This window comes from Glycine soja, chromosome 10 (assembly GCF_004193775.1).
Source record: "Glycine soja cultivar W05 chromosome 10, ASM419377v2, whole genome shotgun sequence".
In the NCBI taxonomy this organism is placed as follows: Eukaryota; Viridiplantae; Streptophyta; class Magnoliopsida; order Fabales; family Fabaceae; genus Glycine; species Glycine soja.
Genome location: NC_041011.1, coordinates 49,180,667 through 49,197,579, shown reverse-complemented (window position 1 = coordinate 49,197,579; position 16,913 = coordinate 49,180,667). Strand labels below are relative to the sequence as shown.

Below are 16,913 nucleotides of genomic sequence, written 5' to 3'. Positions count from 1 at the left end.
GTATTTAATTATTTGTTTTATCGATGATTAAATCACTTTTTTTATTATTCAAATCCAATACTTTGGTTGATAATTTCAATTGAATTAACAACTTATTATTATGAAAAACAAAACTGATTGGCTTGTTCAAGATAAATTTTTTTTCACAAGTATTTATAGAAGGAAAAAAAAAACAAAAACAAAAATAATTAAAAACTCTATATAAGTTATAATTAACTCATACATTTTTGTACCAAAAAAACTCATACATTTAACTTTTATAAAGTTATCATCTAACTTCACTAAAAGTTGTCGGTTAAAATTAATTTGTATAAAAGTGTTTTTAAACTACTTTTTAACTTAGAGAATAAACTCAACTTATTTTATTTTATTATTTTCTTTTCTTATTAATACTTCTATATGGAGAAGGTTATCTACTTATCTAATACCTAGATAATAATCATTGGCTGTTGCTAATAGCAATGAGTAGTTTATCCTTGTTTGGATAATCATAATGGCTTGTTGGTGGTGGGAATGCTTAGTGCTTTTGTTTGGGAAGAGTGAAGGGTGATTGGATTACACCCAAACCCAATTGAAGGGTTGTCATCTCTCGTGTCTTTTGTCTTTGGGGCTGTCTCTAAGATGGGGGTGAGGCGTGAGATGTACTGGTGTTGGAATAGATGTTGAGGTGTGTGGTGTACTGCTGTTAGAATGAAAGGTGCCTGTGCCCTACATTGTTGCATTGTCTTGAGTTAGGAACGAAAATAAAAATCAAATCGTACGGACGTAATTCCAACCCGACTTTCATTGGAAAAAATAAAAATATGTTTCTCTATTTCGGTAAAGGAAAAATATATATGTTTTGGTTGAGTAATTGAGTTTATTAATAAAATATTTTCGGAATTGTGAAAGTGGAGTGGAGTTAATTAAAGTTGTAACTCCAAACCACTCCTTTTTACATACAAATATATAAGAGTTGAAATTTTTACGTTCTTGTTTTGATAGGCATCCATTACTTATCTATATATCCTCCGGCATATATATAGTTAAATGGTTGTGTACGTATTTTTGTTTTATTGATGGTACCGGATGGAGTAGCATGCATAAGAGTATACAGTCTCTTTGGATATATCATGCATGCGAACGAAAGCCGAGAACAGAGACCGATGTAAAGAGCAAAACGTTGAGTATCCTTTCCAAAACCACGTCCAAGTTCATGAAATTGAGACAAAAGGCAACCAAAGAACACCAACACACGTCAATCTGCATGCCGTGCCGTGGCCAAATGTCCACGCATGTTAACAAGAGTTAGCTTTCTCTTGTATAACTATAAATACCCCTAATTAATCTCACTCCGTCTTTTCATCATATCATCCATCGAGAGAGCGAGTACGTAGCTAGCTACTATTATGAGAGTGCGGTTTCCTTTGTTGCTTGGAATTGTTTTTCTAGCATCAGTTTGCGTCTCATTACAGCTGAGAGAGGATGAGGACTGAGGAGAACCCTTTCTACTTGAGCAGCTCGATCTAACGACAAGTTCAGGAGCTTGCGTTCCCTGGGTCTGCACAAGATGTTGAGAAGCTATTAAAGAACCAAAGGGAATCCTACTTTTTGGATGCTCAGCCTCATCAAAAGGAGGAGGGGAGTAAGGGAAGAAAGGGTCATTTGTCTTCAAACTTTGGCACTCTCTACTGAATAACTACGTACTAAAATGTATGCTGTAAGAGCTCACAGTATATATATATATATATATATATATATATATATATATATATGTTTTAAGAGCGTAGAATGTATCGGGTCATGTAACTACTATAATAACTTGAGCTCCACCTATCTTCTATCTACTACGAATAAATAAATCGAGCATTGATGCTTGTTTTTTGTGTCCTTCAAACCGTTCAATTGTCTGCTTAATTACTTTGATATATATGCATGGTTGGCACGTACCAATATGCTAAACTATCCGAATTATGACAAGTATAATAAATTAGATATATCAGAAACTGTTACTGTCTACCAGAAAAGCAATTAACTATGTTTTCAACTCTTTCAAACTGTTACCGTCCCACATAAACCGGACACTACCTTTTCTGTCGAAAACAGAAAAGTCACTTGTTGCACCGAATGGTTCTTCTGGTAATAACTTGTTTATATCTCTGATATGTATGAGTCAAAAAAAGAGATTAAGCACACTTTCACGTTCAAGTAAGATTCGATTCAGAATTATGAATGATGTTAAGTGAATATTCAAGTGCATAATGGTTGGGACTTATTTTCTTTATATACTAATCTTATTAGGCTTGCATGTCCTGATTACCAAGTAATACGCATCTTAATCTTGTTTAAGTGTTTTTGATTAGAGAATTATCTTTAAATAAGTTCCTTAACCATCGTTGTCCAATGTTACCCGGTTGTTGAAGGCCAAAACATGTTATACTGACTATGCGAACATATGATCCAAAGGATATTTGACTTCATAGGACATTTTACTTTGCACGTTAGGTGTCCTTATAGGCATCTTATCGTCCTGCTTGAGTACTTATCCGTTATACACACTAAATTTTTTTAACTCTAAATAATTCTCATGTAAAGCCCGGCCACCATATGTAATTAGTTCCTTATTTTAATATCTATTTTCACAAAATATATTTTAATAACTACATCAAAAAAATTAAGAATAGTTTTTATATATATATAATAATTTATTTATTTATTTAAGTAAAATATTGTAAATTATTTCAAATTTAAGCACATTATAAAATCATTACTTTTAAAAAAATTCATGAAATATATTTCAAAGTAACATTTTTTAAAAAAAAGTTAAAAATAAGTACTAATAAAATATTAAATGGTATTATTATAGTATTTATATATTTATAAAATATTTAAGATTAAAATGATATTAGATTATAACCATTTAATACATTTTTGTTTGAAAACTAGTTATTGGTAAGAAAAAATTAATAACATATTATTATTATAACATCTATAATAGTATTTAAGTTTTGAATAAAATTAAATTATAAAAAATTATATTGATGTATATATAATAATAATAATAATATATTTAATAATTTTATCTTTAATTATTAATTTAAAGCAAAAAATTATATAATACATAAAAATTTATTACTTAAATTAAAATTATAAAAATTAATATTTAATTATCAAAATTATATATAAATAGTATTAATGTAAGTAACTTAATTTTTCATTAAGTACAATTAGGATAATTAAATTCGTTTACATATTATTTCTACTACTGACAAAAAGAAAACATGACTACTATTGTAAAATTGTAATGTTGTTCAACGAATAAAATTACTTGAATGAGTCTCTCTTTTACTTATGTATACTAGATTTTAGATATGTGCAATGCACATATTTATTTATATTATATATTTTTAATATTAGTATTTTTTTTAAAGTGTGAATGTAAATAAAATTATTTTTTAAACATTTAGGGATATATTATATATAATTATAATAAAATTGTGGATGTTATTTGCTAAGCAATGTTTGTGATGGTGACCGTGGTGATACACGCTATTCACTACGGGGCTTGGGGAAAATTGCACCATAAGAGTTGTTGGACATACAGAAAATTCAAGACATCGGAAGAAAATTGGAATGATTCATCTTCAATTCGATGTTTATGTTTATGGCTCTATCCGCCAGGTTAGCATATCACGACGTGTTCGCATGCATGCAATGTTCTGTACTACAAAGGAAAAAGAAAATTAATAAAAAGAAAGCGAGTTAATATATTAAAAAAAATAATACTACTTGGTATATCAATGGTGTCCAAATACATTAATGTATTTTCCTTCTTTTTGGTTCTAAATTCAGTGTGCCAAATATTGTTTAAAATCATCGTTCAAAAAATAAAAATAAAAAATCAATTTGAAAATGTTCTTTCTATCCATTCCAGAGCTACAATATATTTTTGCATGCATCACAGCCACGTATGTTTGACTATGATATGCTTAAGAAATAACGGTGTCATCTTTTAAACTAATCAGTACGAGAATTTGGCTATGTTCAAATTCTGTCTACTGGCACCAACTGATTTAGCAAAGTTTCCGAAGCAAGGAAAATAATATCTCTATTAAATGTAGACAGATTTGTTGTTAAGCCACACGCTAGACTTGTGCTATTGTCATTTCCAAAGGTGACTGACTCTTCTTTCTCTCCAATCTTTTCCCATCAGTTAGGCTTAATTTCTAATTAGGCATCTATACTAGGATTTCTCTTCATCACATTCACATCACCACTGAAGAATTCTAATTTATAAATGCTAGTTATGCCCATTTTTGTTAGTGAAACGCGTGGTTTAAACTTTTTAATTTTTGTAATCTTTCCAGTCGTATGGTTCCCGAGGAAGGTGGTGTCATTGAGTTTTGAACAAAAATAAAAGGATATAGCAGTTGTTCTTGTTGACCCTGATTGAATTTTGAAGTGGTTTGAATTTTTAAGGCTAATTGCCAAACAAAGACAGAAACTTGGTGGATTTCATATTTTAGAAATAGTTCAGATTCCATTGATAGAATAGACTAAATAAAATTGGTAGCTTTGTGGATTAAGGTACATTTGGATGCTAATATTTTTCGTTGTTTTCCTGCATTGTAGTGAGCTGATATCATGGCAGTTGAAAAGTCTGGAATTGCCAAAGATGGTACAGAGGTGACTTTCTGCACTTTGATTACATTTTCTATGAATTTTTTAAATCGTGTTGTTTCTATATTTCAGTGTTTCTAACTAGAATGCATACTGATACGTATTGTTTATTTTTATGTAGTTGATCGGCAAAACCCCATTAGTATATCTGAATAAAATCGCAGATGGTTCTGCTGCGCGGGTTGCTGCCAAACTGGAGTTGATGGAGCCATGCTCTAGTGTAAAAGACAGGTAATGATTATTTTGGTTTCTTTCATCCTTGCTACTATCATTTGAGTTTTGGTTCTTGCTTTTACATGTTTTGGAATTACTGTGATTTGTTCCTATGATGTACATTATAAATGTAGGATTGCCTATAGTATGATTGCTGATGCAGAGGAGAAGGGACTTATCACACCTGGACAGGTTAGTACAAAAAAATCGCCAAGGATTGGGCATCAATAGTGAAGCTTCTAACAAATTAGTAAAGATCTTATCCAGATTAGGAGCAAAGTGAAGTTGCTTTTATTGCCAGGAATTTAATTATGATTTATAAAATTGTCACAAATAACTTATCGTGAGTAATTGAGAAGTCTAAATGTCCCTTGGGAAATAGAAGGAGAAGAAAGGTATTTCATATATGCAGGATCACTACCTCTATAATTTGCCCTCAAGAGAAATCTATTTTGAGTGTATTCTGTATTTATTTTATAGTTATGTCGCTTGTGTATGAAAGGCATCACATGAATGATAGATGTGAGCATGTGGCCCTAATTGCAATAAAATGTGCAAATTTTCTCATATTCAACTTACAAAATAAACCTTACTAAATTTCATAGCAGTCATTTAAAAAATGTTGGCATTAATTTGGTGTATCCTGAGTTCACAAGTATCGTTTCTGTTGCATGTGGGTTATCTTATTTTACTGAAGAGTATCCTTATTGAGCCAACAAGTGGTAATAATGGGATTGGATTAGCCATCCTGGCAGCAGCCAAAGGTTACAAGCTTATAATCACAATGCCTGCTTCAATGAGTCTTGAAAGAAGAACCATTCTTCTGTCTTTTGGAGCTGAGTTGGTTCTGACAGATCCTACAAAGGGAATAAAAGGGGCAGTTCAGAAAGCTGAAGAGATATTAGATAAGACTCCCAACAGCTGCATACTTCAGCAATTTGAAAAACCCTGCCAATCCTAAGGTAATCTAAAAAATTTGTTATGTAACTGCAACAGTGGATGCTTGACAACTTGGGTGACACGTTTTTTTATTATTGTATTTGTAGGTACATTATGAAACCACTGGTCCAGAGATATGGGAAGGCACAGGAGGGAAAGTTGATGCACTTGTTAGTGGTATAGGTACTGGTGGTACCATAACGGGTGTAGGGAAATTTCTTAAAGAGAAGAATCCTAATATAAAGGTTAGTTTTTAAATTTGTATATATGCTTAAATATGTGCATGTAATTTTTCCTGAGAATGGAGATATATATTTTGGTTCTCATTTACAGCTGTTGACTTTAGTTATCCCCCTTTCTCATTGTTTTTTATTTATTTTATTTTATTTTTATGCAGCTCTATAGTGTGGAACCAGTTGAAAGTCCAGTACTCTCTGGAGGAAAACCTGGTGAATTATAACACATGCTTTGATTGATTGTTATAACTGATAATATGTTCATTGTGATTACTTTCTCACATGAACCATAAAAATGTTGCATGGCAAGTAGATTTTTTTTATTTACTTTTCTTTTTATTCATTATTAGGTGATTGCCTTACTTTTCCATGTTAAAGTGTATTATCATTACAGAAGTGATTCTATTGGAATTGTTAGATTATATTATTTATATATCCTTTACTAACATTCAGGAATGACATTTTTGTCTTGATCTGCTTGCTCATATTATTAGAAGGTGATTGTCACTTGAGCAGACCAGAACGCCTTTTGGTGATATAGAAAAACCTAGTAGTACTCTTTTGGGGGCAGAGTACTTCCCTGACTAGTATCTCAGATGCTTTCTGATGGAAAGGAAATCTTACTATTACAATTATGCCAAAGGTGTGAATAACATAAGGCATCTAAAGGTACTAGTAACCCCAAGATAATCAAATTCATACATAAATCATAATTAGATAAAAAATCCTAATTTAGATTTAATTTCATATAATATGAAATACTAATTAAATTAAAACAGAAAATCATAACATAATAATATTTTCGTAAGAGCATAGAACATAAGAATAATGAAAAAAACTATGTGAGGAAATTCTAAAATTTCTAAAAATAACAGAATAACACCTAAATAAAGCAATCTTCCTTAAATATGTTTTTCCTTTCTGCAGCACTTGGATTATCGCATGCTTTCCTTAATGAGATTTAATTTTTCCGTTCTCTAAATATTATTACTTTAAATTATTAGTTTGCTCTTATACGTTTTCCTGTTTGTTTTCCCTCTGGTAGTTACTTACTACAAGTTGAATGGTTTTACTTTATAATAAAAACTTAAAGTTGTGATAAGAACATGCTCTTTAAGCTGTTGCGAATGAGCATATTGCCATTGTGAACATCTAGGTCCACACAAGATTCAAGGGATTGGTGCTGGTTTTGTCCCTGGAGTATTGGAAGTTAGCCTTGTAGATGAAGTAGTTCAAGTAAGCTTTTAATGCTATTTGCATAGTCATCATACTTTTTAAGACTTCACAAATATATACATAATGAAATATTATAACCTTATTCTAAAGTTGTTTGGAAATGCAATGTGCAGTTTTAGGAAACAATGTGATAACTCCTGTGTATATGGTTATTGCATCTGATAATTGATAAATTACTTGAAATTCTTATAATTTTCAATTCATATATATGGGCTTGATACTGTAGTTTCTTGTTTTAATATCAATTTTGTGATATTGATGTATTGTGTATTGCTACTAATTAAGCATTTCCAGTTTTGGTGTACATTCTTTATTTTTTATTCAGTTAGTTTCTGCTATACACTTTTTATATATTAAGTATTATGGTTCTCTCCTTCTCCGCGAAGTCGTGAGTTGAGGGCTTTGAGGGGCAAAATGACCTAAAGGGGTTAGTTTTAGAAATTAATTCCCTAAATAGGTCTGTTTTGTAACTTTTTCCTAAGGGGATTAGTTTCTAAAACTAACCTATTTAGGGAATTAGTTTCTAAAACTAACCCCTTTAGGTCATTTTGCCGCTTTGGGGCAAAGTTTCAGTTTGTGGGGAAACTGCAAATAGCCAATTGTGAACTTTTTGAATGGTGCCGTTACATCATGTTAGACTAAATATTGTTTTGGGTAGAAGGGAATCTAGGATGCCTTGTGGATTAAGTTCTGATTTCTGCACCATGGTGTAAATATGGACAACTTTCTGTGTGAATATAATTATTAGAAAGATATGATTTTGTCATTATGTTGCAGTTTTTGTTTGGACATTTGTAACAGTTTAAGATTTTTTATAAACAATGGATGTGTGATTTGGCAGATATCAAGTGATGAAGCTATAGAAACTGCAAAACTTCTTGCACTTAAAGAAGGCCTATTTGTAAGTTCTAAACCTCTAGAAGCAGCAAATTGAACTTGTTCCTCTAATAGTTAGCTATCTATTGAGTTTCCTTCATGATTCATATTTGAATTTGGAAAACGAATAAGGAACTCATTGTGTTATATTCTTTTTATACCTGTATAATTTGTTGAACCTATACTTTAAATATTATACTAGGTTGGAATATCATCTGGAGCTGCAGCTTCAGCTGCCATTAAGATAGCGAAAAGATCAGAAAATGCTGGAAAGCTTATTGTAGTAAGTTCATTGTTTTCTTACAAATTTTGGTAAAAGTGTATAGAAATGTCTGTTTAAAACTTGCAACAATATTCCCATGTTTTTGTTAATTTACTCTCTTGTTTGATTTGGTTTTGATTGATGCCAACTGAGATTATGGGTCGCGATCATTATGTTAGAAGTTTCTCTTAGTTGACAGTTCTGTTTTGATATGGTACAGGTTATTTTCCCAAGCTTTGGTGAGTGGTATCTGTCCTCTGTGCTGTTTGAGTCAATCAGACAGGAAGCTGAAAGTCTTACTTTTGAATCCTGATTTCAAGTGGTGGATTTTAACTGGCGAAACCAGTGATCCTTGTGATACAGATTGTGATTCTCAAATAAATATTACTTCAAAAGAAAAGAAAGGAAATTTGTTACTTATGGCTTATGCAGCATACTTCTGAAATAATTTAGAAGGCCACTTTATTAATGGAATATGATTTTATGCTTTTCTTTTTGAATCTATCCTGATCTTGAAGAATGAGTGTATTCAACATCTAGAAGAATAGAAGTGAAAATGACCATTCAACAAATTAAATTTTAGTATTTTACTGTTATCAGTTATCACCCGTTCCAGCAATGACTCATTAGGCTCTATTTGGACCTAATATTAATGACTTATACCCTGACAAACTTATTGTAATTTGGATGGTGAAATTCTTTTTCTGAATTAATGTAACTGTTGCTAGAATAAGGATGGATATGTGCTTGGACCCAAAGAAAGAAACTAAGGTGCAGAAAAAAGAGAAAATTCAGTAATGTTTTGATAGGTAATGTCTGTCTTAGACATTTCTACCGTGAAGGAATTCACTTTCTTTTAATAACTCCTGATGGACAAAGGCAAACATACCATATAATAAATTACACATAGAGACGAACAACTCTCTAGTTGTTTATTTTGACAGGAACAGGAAATCTGCTTCCTCAAATAGGATTACCTTTGCATGTCATTTGCTAAAGCTCTTGTTTTGCTTTTGACATTACATGTGGGTTGCGGACTAACTCAGTCATTGCCCATTCAAGTGTGGATGCTGTTGTATCTGTTTCCGCAACAAATATATCCTGTTCAATTCAACCATAAATTTCAGTTACTATAAGTCCACTATAGTCATTCATAAATAACAATTTAAAATGAAAATAGCTAGGAGGAGGGAAGAGAGGAGATTAATTACATATGTGAGAGATGCTCAATCATATTCTTGTCCATATACTTGTTATCTTTAGAAATGTTGAGAATGGCATCTAACATGTCATTGTGGACTTTCCCTTCCTCCCTCTGCTTCAACCATTGGCTAACCAAGCTGTCAAACATTTCTATCACCTTCTTCACGGTCTTACTCAGCCATCTTTTGATGCCCTGTGGATCAACCATCTTCAACACTGGAAAAAAAATCTGCCAAGTTTGGTGTTCCAACCAGCTTTGTGATATTGATCACCAAGTCCTTAAACTCTTCTGCTTTACCTGTAGAGTGAATCAAATCCACAGAGAAAATGGTGTTTGATAAAAGATTTATGGTAGTCTTAAATGCTGCTGTTCCAACATCCACCACTTCACCCATTTGGCCCCTTTCATGAATATCAGTGACTAGTTGTTGCATCGAGAGACTTGTGGGCAAATAATTGAGTGTTGCATATTTTTCTGAGTTCCCTCCAAGGAGGTGAAATGGGCATGAAGGCAAGGCTGTATTGTTCATGGTTGAGAACTGACACAGATTGTGCAATGGTTCGGTTAGACAAGAACTGGTCATTGGTTAGAAGCCCTCTTTGGCCATTTGTGCTGAAGACACAACAACAGTTGTTATTTGTCCCAGCTTTAGGCTCATTATTGGGCCATGAATCTTAGCAAGCTTTGCCAATGACTTGTGAGGCTTTTCACCCAATTCAAGGAGGTTCCCTATGATGGGAAAACCGGATGGTCTTGGTGGAAGCTTATGGTTTGCTTTTGTGACTCTTGCAAGGAATGAACCAAGAAGAGCATGAACCATGGCAGATGTCAAGAAAATGAGCAGTGTAAAACTTGCAATGTTCCATAATTGTCTAAAGGATTAGCACGATGCAACTGAATTGCTAACCAATTTCGAGGGAAAGAGAGGAAATGTTGGTTTGGTTGATGCATCTCTCCATTGCTATGGAACTCGATTTATACATGATTTGTGAAACACCATATAACTTGAATAATAATGTTAAGCATTGGAATTCGAGGACCAAGACAAGCCTCCGGAATACAGAATACAGAGGGAGGAAGAAGCTTAAGACAGTGGGGGGAGGAATTTCCTTATCATTTTTTGCATATCCTTCTGTTAATACACCTCCAATATATATAGTCATATGCTTTTGCAACAAGGCAAAAGCTAATAACAGAATCTCTAAGGCACTAATAGAGAGCACTATAGGACTAACAGAATTACGCATAGAGCACTATTGCTCATAACAGAATAGATCACTACTGCAGAAACCCACTAACGGAATTAGTGCCAAAATTATCTACCTCTTCCTATCAGAACTCGATTTATACATGATTTGTCAAACACCATATAACTTGAATAATAATGCTACTCTATTATCAACGTCAAAAAGACATAGTCATATGCTATGTATATGCCAAGTTCAGATTATCGTCAACATAAGATCTAGAGTTGACCTTCTACGTAGAGTGGTAGACTCATTCTGCCCATAGTTTGTGAGCTTATCCAAAATATATGTCAGTAATGGCAAACAAAACATGATTTTTGAATAATTAAAAATGTTATTTGATATTTAGTGAAAGAAATAAAAAAAGTATGATAGATGATAGTGATATTTTTTTTATCTTTAGGAATTGAATGTGATTTACATTAACTTATAATAAGTAGTAGGGATATAATAAGAAAAGAAAAATTAAAATAAATAATTCTTTTTTATTAAGTGTTTGAAAAATTAGAATCTTCAAAATTAATGTTGAATAGTTGATCCTCATTCCTATAGGTAGTGGGTATGCTGAAGCCTGGGCGGACTTTTCCAAACCAGTCTTGGCTTTTTTGGGTGTTTGAAATGAAACCTTCAAAGTAATCATTATGAAAAAAGTTAATTCAATTTACTGGTTATACGCATTGAATTTGTAAGTTTAAGCTTCGAAAACCAAGTCTTTCTACTTTTCAAATCGTTAGTGAGTTAGGTTATTTAGGATATATTTGGAACCGTGGTATAAAATTTTCTTTTTTATTGTTTAAAAAATACAAATGAAATTAAACGAAACAAACTTTATTTCATTTCATATAAATTATTTATGCTTTATTGTAAATATATCTAAATAATATCCTGAGTTTATTCTGTTGCACTCCATTTTATTTTATTTGACTTCACTCACTATTAAATATTCAATATAAGCTAAGAGAATGCCAAAATTTTGCTACGTTAAGGAACCCCAGAATTTGACTTTATTTTCTGTATTTAAAAAATCTTATTTTTTTTAACATGAAGAAATAAAGAAGCTATTGCAATTGCCGAAAATACTAGTCCTACTAGTGGAAAAAAAATAGAAGAAAAATTTATCATAAAATGGTTGATTTACTATTTGTACCTTATATATATATATATATATATATATATATATATATATTATTTTGATATTTATATAGATTATTATTATTTTTATATTATTATATAAAGATAGTCTATAATCACTAGAATTTCTATATATTTATACTTAGTATATAATAATTTTAGTGATTATAACTAAACCAATATATATCATAATATAATATACTCTTTTCTTATTTAAAGAATTTATGACTAGGCCTTATCATTTTTAGTCAAAGAAAAGAAATTATGAAATTGAAAATGAACGATATACAGTGTCTCCACCTAAGACAGTGGAGGAACAACGTAAAAGAGTAAGACCAGGTCTATGAATCCGTTGAATATATTGTTGAATGCTTCATCATTGAGCTTTTGCATGCCATATGGCTTCTTATTAGTTAAACTTAATTTCGAGAGAAATATTTACACGATAATCTCCAATTTCCACACACTCAAATTCTAAAAAAAGTCAAGCATCTTTCATATATATTTTTGGAAAGCTATAAGCTATTAATTAAACTAATAAATTGATGCTTCAATAATTAATAAACAAACATATATATGGAGTACTAAATAGAAGAAAAAAGAACATAGACTGACACAATATAACATAGTTTTATATAATATTTTAATCACAAATTATTATTTATGATAAACTTATTGACTTTTACATTAATTAAAATTTATCCAAACAATAATTTATACTTCTAAACAGTAATATAAAACTATTTTATATGGTGATTAAATTTGATTAGACATGTAGTTTATGGCAAAAGATACAGTATGGCCGGATAGAGTTTACATCGCTTCTATTTCCTTTGCACCGATGTCAAATTGACTGGACTACTGGAGGGTTTCTGAGTTTGTACTGCTTATCACTGTTGAATTGGTCATCATCCTGTAACGCCTAACGAATTTGAAGACAAAAAATACTTTGTTTCATTTCCACATAAAATGGGTGTGAAATAAAGATAAAAAAAGAGACACGTGAAAATAAGAAAAATGAGAAAGAAAAGGTTGAATCTAAATCTAAACTCTAAACTACAATACAAAGCAAGGTTTTCTGTCGATAGATTTTATAATGTAACAGTAAGCTTATGTCCTTCCATTTTGTCGAGCGAAACCGATGAATGTGGTAAGCATTTAACACGGTATTGTGCACCCAACATGTATTGGAATAAATATATGCCCAACACTCAATTCATTACATCCTACATATGTAATTTTCCAAATACACAAAATTTTATCTGGAGAAAGGAAACCATGACTTTGTCACGTTGGCTAGTTAAAAAGTATGTGAATCACGTAATTAGAGTAAAAATGATATGAGATCACCAAAGAGTATAAGTGATATTTCAGCATAACTATCCTACATGCACATGCTCATAGTATAAATGATTTATTTTTTACTCAATCTGTTGTTACATTTAGCTAGAAATGAAATAACTTTTGAGTCAGAAAGGCAAATGAATCAGATAGCATACATTACACAAAGATCATGAACATCTCTTTAATTGTTTATTTTGAGAGGAACAATTCGAAGGGGCTGAGCTTTTTGCAAGGTAATTCCAAATTTATCATCCATGTCCATATCTTGTGTTTCTATGTCATGTCCAAGCTTCCAATCAAAGGAGTTGATAAGAGAACCTAACATCAACAGTAACATCCTATTGGCCAATGACAAGCCAGGGCATATTCTGCGCCCAGCACCATATGGTGCTAGCTCAAAGTTCCGTCCTTTGACATCAATATCAGATCCTAGGAACCTGTCTGGAGAAAACATAGTTGGATTATCCCATAATGTGGGATCCCTGCAAATAGTCCACATATTAACTAGCACTTTTGCATCTTTTGGGATGGTGTAGCCACCTATGTCCACATCCCTATCAGCTTTTCGTGGTAGTAAAAATGGAACTGGGGGGTACAACCTTAATGTCTCTTTTACTATTGCTTGCAAGTATGGGAGTTTACCAATATCCCCTTCCTCAATAGGATTACCTTTACTAGTGATTTGCTCAAGCTCTTGTTTTGCTTTTGACATTACATGTGGGTGGCGGACTAATTCAGTCATTGCCCATTCAAGGGTGGATGCTGTTGTATCTGTTCCCGCAACAAATATATCCTATTCAAGTCAACCATAAATTTCAATTACTAAGTTAGATAGTGATTCATAAAATAATATAATTTAAAATAAATAAAACAGATATATAAGATTGGTTAAATGGTTAAAAAATGATAAAGGAAGAAAGAATCTCAACTGATATTTCTAATAAAATTAACATTTATCGATTAAAAAAAATTAAAATAAATGACAATACGGAGGATAAGAGAAGAGAATAATTACATGCGAGAGATGCTCAATCATATTCTTGTCCATATACTTGTTTTCTTTTGAAATGTTGAGCATGGCATCTAACATGTCATTGTGGACTTTCCCTTCCTCCCTCTGCTTCAACCTTGGCTAACCAAGTTGTCAAACATGTCCAACACCTTTTTTGAGTTCTTACTCTGTCGTCTTCTGACGCTCTGTGGATCAAGCAGCTTCAACACTGGGAAAAAATCTGCCAAGTTTGGTGATCCAACCAGCTTTGTGATATTAGTCACCAAGTCTTTGAACTCTTCTGCTTTACCTGTAGAGTGAATCAAATCCACAGAGAAAATAGTGTTCGATAAAAGATTTATGGTAGTCTTGAATGCTGCTGTTCCAATATCCACTGCTTCACCCATCTGGCTGCTTTCATGAATATCAGTGACTAGTTGTTGCACTATCTTACGCCTAACGTCTTGGCTAGCATCAAGAGACTTGTGGGCAAATAATTGAGTGTTGCATATTTTTCTGAGTTCCCTCCAAAGAGGTGAAATGGGCATGAAGGCAAGGCTGTATTGTTCATGGTTGAGAACTGACACAGATTGTGGAATGGTTCGGTTTGACAAAAACTGGTCATTGGTTAGAAGCACTTCTTTGGCCATTTGTGCTGAAGACACAACAACAGTTGTTATTTGTCCCAGCTTTAGGCTTATTATTGGGCCATGAATCTTAGCAAGCTTTGCCAATGACTTGTGAGGCTTTTCACCCAATTCAAGGAGGTTCCCTATGATGGGAAAACTGGATGGTCCTGGTGGAAGCTTATGGTTTGCTTTTGTGGCCATAGCAAGGAATGAACCAACAAGAGCATGAACCATGGCGCATGTCAAGACAATGAGCAGTGCACAACTTGCACTGTCCATTATTGTCTCTAGGATTAATGTGATGACAAATTATATGGCAAGAAATGGAATTGAAAGGCAAGAAAGAATTTTGGATGATGCTTTACCGTTACAAGGAAACTTAATTTATACATGACTCCTAAACAAAAGTTGACTTTAAAATAATCCCATTTGTTACAAAGTAAACGTAAGTAGGTTCAAATCAGGTTATTGCATTCTGAACAGAGGAAAGTAATGTAGACTCATTCTTCGTAAAGATTGCGATCCCTATTCAAACGGAATCCGCTTCGAATCGGCAAAGCTCAAAAATCAAAATGTAATCATATGTTTTTAATGTATTTATATGTTATTTGGTGTTAATTAAGTCTGATGAATTAACGTGTCAGTGTGCCACTATTAACAAAATCCATTGTATAAAAATAAAATAAAAAGTCTTTTTTTAACAAAAAAGACATCCTGATTGTTGTAAGCCGTAACTTAGCATTCTATTTGAAATGATAACCATCAAGCTTTTTATTTTTATTAATATTTGTAGGAATTGAAAATAAATATCAAATTTATAATAATTCACACATATTCATGATGATGAACTCACACATAAGTACCAAGTTAATAATAATGTGGAAAAATTTATTGCACTCACATATTGGCTTGGGTTTTTCAAGAATCCTGTGATGCAGCATCTTTCAAGAGTTATCTTGTGTACATTGTGGCTTAATCTGTAACGGATTCAATGGGGACAAGTAAGAGCCTTGCCTTCTTCTTTAAGATCATTTTCTATATATGACAGAAAAAGAATTTTTAAAAAAAATACTAATGAGGGGGAAAAAAAAGTTGCACACTTCAAAGTAGAATTTAAAATGTGTTAACTACTAGTTAAAACAACTTTAATCTAACAACTGTTCCTTATCTTATCATTTTCTAAATTTTTTAAATAATAATATGCGTGAAATACCAACTTTTTTATGATAAAATACTTGAAACTTTTTTGAGGAAATCTATTATTGTGAAGTGAAAGCGAGGCTTATTATAGAAAGAACGGATATCTTTCCGTATTTTCTATTTTCCAAATTACAACCCATAACATAAGAAACGCTCGATGAATGGCCTTATTGAGTAACGTAGGTTAAAGATCCAAAAACTTAGTTTGGTCCTGTTATTTGGTCAAGGTCCAACACTAGTTCGCTTAAAAGAAAATTAATTGTCAATAATTGTGTTTTACTCGGTGAATGTCAACTATCTGCTAATTAATATGTAACACGGCGTTGAAGTCATTTCTCATTAATTGGGGGAAGATTCCATATAATTAAAACTAAATTCATTCATAAAAATGTCCAACGACACCTAAAAAACATAGAAAATGCTAAAAAGAACACTACAACAGTGCAACATATGAATAATGACAGACCAGACAGGCAGCTCAACACTAACAAGTAGCAACCTTAGCTTACAAATACCAAAAGCAAAAAAACACTTTTTTCTCATGCTACAAAGAAACAGAGCTAAATCATTTTGTTGAGCGTTGGCATGCAATGCAATGGTGTTTTTATGTGCCAAACGCACTCTTTGCACCGCGTCTACCAAACACGTCTCTCTTGAGGTGCACTAACCAATCCATTGGGGTAGAGTCGTAGAGAGAAACTGGAAGCAGGGGCCTAACCAGAAAAAAGTATTAGGGTGCAAAAAAT

The 16,913-nt window shown here is 32.2% G+C and overlaps 3 pseudogenes; 1 reads left to right on the top strand and 2 right to left on the bottom strand.

Moving 5' to 3' along the window:
- The first annotated feature begins 4,623 nt into the window (after positions 1–4,623).
- LOC114370751 lies at positions 4,624–8,976 on the top strand (annotated as a pseudogene).
- Positions 8,977–9,628: 652 nt separating this feature from the next.
- LOC114371834 lies at positions 9,629–10,490 on the bottom strand (annotated as a pseudogene).
- A 2,925-nt stretch (positions 10,491–13,415) lies between these two features.
- Positions 13,416–15,306, bottom strand: LOC114370750 (annotated as a pseudogene).
- Between the last annotated feature and the right edge of the window lie 1,607 nt (positions 15,307–16,913).